A 6,695-nucleotide genomic window follows, 5' to 3' on the forward strand; every position below is an offset into this window, starting at 1 on the left:
CACCCAACCTCTCCTGGGGACATCACCCAACCTCTCCTTTGGACATCACCCAACCTCTCCTGGGGACATCACCCAACATCTCCTTGGGACATCACCCAACCTCTCCTGAGGACATCACCCAACCTCTCCTGGGGACATCACCCAACCTCTCCTGAGGACATCACCCAACCTCTCCTGGGGACATCACCCAACCTCTCCTTTGGACATCACCCAACCTCTCCTGAGGACATCACCCAACCTCTCCTGGGGACATCACCCAACCTCTCCTGAGGACATCACCCAACCTCTCCTGAGGACATCACCCAACCTCTCCTTTGGACATCACCCAACCTCTCCTGAGGACATCACCCAACCTCTCCTGGGGACATCACCCAACCTCTCCTGAGGACATCACCCAACCTCTCCTGAGGACATCACCCAACCTCTCCTGAGGACATCACCCAACCTCTCCTTTGGACATCACCCAACCTCTCCTGGGGTCATCACCCAACCTCTCCTTTGGACATCACCCAACCTCTCCTTTGGACATCACCCAACCTCTCCTGAGGACATCACCCAACCTCTCCTGGGGACATCACCCAACCTCTCCTGAGGACATCACCCAACCTCTCCTGAGGACATCACCCAACCTCTCCTGGGGACATCACCCAACCTCTCCTGGGGACATCACCCAACCTCTCCTTTGGACATCACCCAACCTCTCCTGGAGACATCACCCAACCTCTCCTTTGGACATCACCCAACCTCTCCTGAGGACATCACCCAACCTCTCCTTTGGACATCACCCAACCTCTCCTTTGGACATCACCCAACCTCTCCTGGGGACATCACCCAACCTCTCCTGGGGTCATCACCCAACCTCTCCTTTGGACATCACCCAACCTCTCCTGGGGACATCACACAACCTCTCCTTTGGACATCACCCAACGTCTCCTGGGGACATCACCCAACCTCTCCTGGGGACATCACCCAACCTCTCCTGGGGACATCACCCAACCTCTCCTATGGACATCACCCAACCTCTCCTGGGGACATCACCCAACCTCTCCTGGGGACATCACCCAACCTCTCCCTCACCCAACCTCTCCTTTGGACATCACCCAACATCACCTCAGGACATCACCCAACCACACCTGGGGACATCACCCAACCTCTCCTGGGGACATCCTCTCCTGGACATCACCCAACCTCTCCTGAGGACATCACCCAACCTCTCCTGGGGACATCACCCAACCTCTCCTTAGGACATCACCCAACCTCTCCTGGGGACATCACCCAACCTCTCCTTTGGACATCACCCAACCTTCCTGAAGACATCACCCAACCTCTCCTTTGGACATCACCCAACCTCTCCTGAGGACATCACCCAACCTCTGCTGACTCCTGCTCCAGGAAACCTCTCCTTTGGAGAGGAGCAACCTCTGCTGACTCCTGCTCCAGGAAAAGGAGGAGCAGCCTTTATACCCATCACCCTACAGTAGGACCTGTGCTGGGAGCAACACAATTGACTACAGCACCTTGAACGCAAAGGGTGCTCCGAAGGGCTTTGTGGAGTTACAATAGGATCCCTGTGGGAGCAAGTGTCAGCATCTGAGAAGGTCTGATCCCCATCCGGCCCTAACCTGTGCACGCAGTGGTTGGGTTTGCATGAATGTGGGTGCTGGAGGACTTTCAAGTGCTCTAAAGCTGCATCTTTGGGGATTGAAGGCAGACAATGACTGATGAAGCTTAAAAAGATAATTTACCAGTGGAACCACACCGCCCAGCCTGGGGTGGGCAAACGGTGCTTTTAACGTCTGAGGGTGATGCCAAGCACAAGAGCTGCACCAGGGCAGGTTTAGATGGGGCTGAGGAACAATTCCTGCCCCAAAGGGTGCTCAGGCATTGGAACAGGCTGCCCAGGGCAGGGCTGCAGGCACCGGCCCTGCAAGGGTTCACACCCCATGGAGACGAGGCCTCAGTGCCATGGGGCAGTGGTGGCCTTGGCAGTTCTGGGGTAAAGGTTGGACTGGATGGGCTTAAAGGGCTTTCCCAACCTGCCTGGTTCTGTGATTCTAAGATCGACAACATGGTTAATGTATGTAATCTATAGCCTTTAATCAGGGCAAGCCAGCAACAGGATAGTGAGGAAGAGATCCCCCTCCAGGGATGGAGATCAGCAACCAAATAAGAGAGAGGGGTGAAGAGAGGCTGGGCAAAGGAAGGGGGAAGGCCAGAGAGGAGAACGGGGGAGCACAGCACCATTGCCTGCCCGTGTCTCCTGTCTCCTCTGCAACACATCCCCACCCGCATCCACGGCAAGTGTCTGGCCAGAGCTGGTACCACCGCGGGCAGGACCACAGAGGGAAACGGGGGTGGCAGAACCCTGCCGGCTCCTCGGGAGAGGCGAGGAGCAGGGACACGATCCCTGCAGGCTGCGCAAGGCAGAGCATCCGGCCTGGGGCAGGGATGCGAGGCTGGAGCCTTGCGCAGGCTTAGGATACCCTCTGCAGGCGGGCGCTGGGCTCCGCACGTCCTGAACTGCGGAATCATGGAACGGGTTGGGATGAAGGGACCTTAAAGCTCCTCCAGTTCCAACCCCTGCCACGGGCAGGGACCCCTTCCACTGGAGCAGCTTGCTCCAAGCCCCTGTGTCCAACCTGGCCTTGAGCACTGCCAGGGATGGGGCAGCCACAGCTTCTCTGGGCACCCTGTGCCAGCGCCTCAGCACCCTCACAGGGAAGAGCTTCTGCCTAAGAGCTCAGCTCAGTCTCCCCTCGGGCAGGCTCAAGCCATTCCCCTTGCAGGGCTTTGGGCCAGAGGATGAACTGGAGCCACAGGAACCAAGTTCTGTCCGGGGGGGCTGCATGCTCGGGAGCTGTTTGGGACAACATCTGCCAGAGATCCCTTCCTAACCCCCCTGTGGCAAGAACCCTGCAGAGAGCTGAAGCTCTGCACCGTGCCTCGTCCCATGGGTGCTTCTGGTGGGCAACTGTCCCCTGTTCCCATGTGCTCTGTCCCAGCCTGAGGGCTCTCCAGGCCCCACCTCCCAGGTCAGGCTGAACCGGGGGAGCAGGCAGTTTTGGGGTGCCAGGGTGTCCATAGGGACTGCGGTGACAGGACAAGGGGTGATGGGTTCAGACAAACAGGGGAAGTTCAGGCTGGAGATAAGGAAGAAGTTCTCCCTTGTGAGGGTGCTGAGGCACTGGAATGGGTTGCCCAAGGAAGTTGTGAATGCTCCATCCCTGGCAGTGTTCAAGGCCAGGTTGGACAGAGCCTTGGGTGATATGGTTTAGTGTGAGGTGTCCTTGCCCATGGCAGGGGCTTGGAACTGGATGATCTTAAGGTCCTTTCCAACCCAAACTATTCTGCGATGTGCCCCCATCTGACTGTTTAGCAGCAGCATCTACAGGACACACACCTGAGCTGATGGACCAAATGCAGCCCCAGCACCAAATCACTGCCTCATTCATCTCAATAGTCACTGCAAGACATTTAAAAGTCACTACAACTATTTGTTCCCTGGAAAACAGCTTTTCCATCAACTGGCCCTTTGTGGGGCCACAATGGTGAGGATCAATGCACTGACATCCTCCTATCCATTCAACAGCTGAACTAAAGACAGAAGTGTGGGTGAGACAGCAAGGAGATGATAACCCCTAGCAAGCCCCTGGCACCCATTTAGAGGCTGGTTTTTGGGCATGGACCTCCCCTTCCTCTCTCCATCCACAGCTCTTGCAAGGAGGCCCACAGCTCTCCTTATATCCAGCCTAAACCTACCCTCTGGATACAGTGAAAGAGGTGAAGCCTCTGTCTCTGCAGCCACCCTGATGTGAGGGTGGCTGAGATCCTTCATCAGAGAGGGGCCGGGCACTGAAATGCGGTGCAAAGACAGATGGGTTTAGTGCCCCAGTAAAGAGACGGGAAGCAGAAGAGATTTCCATAGCAACCAGTGCAGAGGCTCTGCCTCCTCTGGTGTTCTCTGGTTCCCCTCCCTGCACACAGCTAATCCAGGGCTGCCGCTGCGGCCACGGACCCCACTTTAGAGGAGGTTTGGTGAGTGCGTGATGGAGCCGAGCAGTCAGGAATGCCCTGCACGGCCACAGAAAGCACCGGGTTCCTCTGGAGGCAGATTCTGAACCTGAGGCTGCCTTTAAAATGCCCCCCAATCGGTTCTTTGAGGTGATTCAAGCTCTCGAATGTAGAAACCTGCAATGCCAAAGCCCGGGTACAAGGGCCATCAGGGTGGCATCCAGCCCAAGCACTACTAAAACCCGTGTGCCAGGCAATGCACAGAACAGAAGAGCAGTGCTTGACTTTAGGTGAAGCCAGCCACAGCCTTGATGCACCTCTGGTGCTCCCAGGGGAAATGAATGAAACACGAAGTCACCCTGGCCAAGCTGAGGGCTAAGGAAGAAGTTCTTGCATGCCATGAACCTGTAGAAGACAGTGTCCTGGGGGAGTTGCTGATGGGGAGCACAGGGAAGCAGAGGGGCAATGGGAGGTGTCAAAGCATGACCGTGGCTGGGGCAGCACCATGAGGAGAAACCTGTCCTCTGAGCATTGGAGGTTTCTTCCTCTGCTTGCTGTAGAGGTTTGTAATGGCAACATGGAATCATGGAATGGTTTGGGCTGAAGGGATCTTAAAGCTCCTCCAGTTCCAGCCCCTGCCACGGGCAGGGACCCCTTCCATAGAGCAGCTTGCTCCAAGCCCCTGTGTCCAACCTGCCCTTGAACACTGCCAGGGATGGGGCAGCCACAGCTTCTCTGGGCACCCTGTGCCAGCGCCTCAGCACCCTCCCAGGGAAGAGCTTCTGCCTAAGAGCTCAGCTCAGTCTCCCCTCGGGCAGGTTGAAGCCATTCCCCTTGGCCTGTCCCTACATCCCTTGTCCCAAGCCCCTCTCCAGCTTTCCTGCAGCCCCTTCAGGCACTGGAGCTGCTCTCAGGTCTCCCCTTCAGGAGCCTTCTCTTCTCCAGGCTGCCCCAGCCCAGCTCTCTCAGCCTGGCTCCAGAGCAGAGCTGCTCCAGCCCTCGCAGCAGCTCCATGGACTCCTCTGGCCTCACTCCAACAGCTCCACGTCCCTCTTGTGCTGCTGCCCCAGAGCTGTTTCTGTCCATCAGCCCTGTTAAGAAGCCATTGGACCCACAAGTCCTCCTTAGCCCATGCTAAGAACGCAGGCTAAGTATCTTCAGGAGCTGCACTTCCACCTCTGGAGCTGTGCGAGCCCTTGCAGCTGCAGGGACCTCACTGCTGTTCAGCGTTTGGAGCTTTAGAGATGCAAAGTTGGTTATTTCTCATTAACCGCATTGAACCCAGCACCCCCCCGAGGCTTCCCACAAGGCACAGTCATTCCTGAAGGAAGCCTCCTTGGCCTGCAGCATTGAGCAATCGGCAAACAAGGAGCAGGGCTTGCAGAACACACCGAGGGTTTAAGGAACAGCTTCTATTGATAGGGAAAGGCTTTGAATTCCTTCCCTCCTGGGAGGTGCCGCTTCCTATGGAGGTAGCCTCGGAGGAAGAGGTGCAAAATCCCCTTTAAGCACCCCCTTTTTGGGGTACAAAAGGGAGGGTTTGGAAAGAGGTTGCAAAACAGAGCTGGTGTAGAGGGGCTGAGCATCCAGAGCAGGGAAAAGGAGGCAGCAAAGAGCCAGGCTTCGGAGATGAGCCAGACAGTGAAGCATGGGCATGGGATGCTGGCTGTGGTGAGCTCAGCGCACAGTGAACCCCAGCTTCATCCCCATGGAGCCATCGGCAGGCTCAGGAGCACATCCCTGGGGTCTGTTTTGTGCTGGCTGCCCTTTTCCCCTTCCTCCTCCAGGCAGGGTTTGCAGAGGGACACTCTTCCAGGAGGGAAGGGATGAGGAGAGGGGCTGCGGCATCCAAAGGCACGTGTTTTCCTGGGGAAAAAGGGGGTTTTCCTTCCCCCCCACCCAGGGAATGGGGTCCCCAATGGACCCTGGAGCAGGGGGGTGGTCAAAGGAGGCTGTGATCCCATGGGAAGCCTGTGCTGGAGCAGGCTCCTGTGGTCCCTTGGACAGAGGAGCAGGCACTGGAGCGAGTTTGCTGCAGGACTTGCAGGTCCGCTGAGCCCATGGTGAAGCCACGGCTCCTGAGGGATGCAGCCGATGGAAGGGACCGGCACTGGAGCTGCTCACAAAGAGCTGCAGCCCATGGGAAAGACCCAAGTTGGAGAAGCCCATGGGGGGAACCCCATGATGGAGCAGAGGAAGAGTGCGGGGATCCTCACCTGAGGAGGAAGGAGCAGCAGAGACAAGGTGGGAGGAACATCCCTGGGCAACCCATTCCAGTGCCTCAGCACCCTCACAAGGGAGAACTTCTGCCTTATCTCCAACCTAAGCTTCCCCTGTTTGTCTGAACCCATCACCCCTTGTCCTGTCACCGCAGTCCCTATGGACACCCTGGCACCCCAAAACTGCCTGCTCCCCTGGATCAGCCTGACCTGGGAGGTGGGGCCTGGAGAGCCCTCAGGCTGGGACAGAGAACATGGGAACAGGGGACAGTTGCCCACCAAAAGCACCCATGGGACAAGGCACGGTGCAGAGCTTCAGCTCTCTGCAGGGTTCTTGCCACAGGGGGGTTAGGAAGGGATCTCTGGCAGATGTTGTCCCAAACAGCTCCCGAGCATGCAGCCCCCCCGGACAGAACTTGGTTCCTGTGGCTCCAGTTCATCCTCTGGCCCAAAGCCCTGCAAGGG

Source organism: Pezoporus wallicus, unplaced genomic scaffold (assembly GCF_028554395.1).
Source record: "Pezoporus wallicus isolate ANWC-B61680 ecotype Strahan unplaced genomic scaffold, APGP_CSIRO_Pwel_v1 contig_8372, whole genome shotgun sequence".
In the NCBI taxonomy this organism is placed as follows: domain Eukaryota; kingdom Metazoa; phylum Chordata; class Aves; order Psittaciformes; family Psittacidae; genus Pezoporus; species Pezoporus wallicus.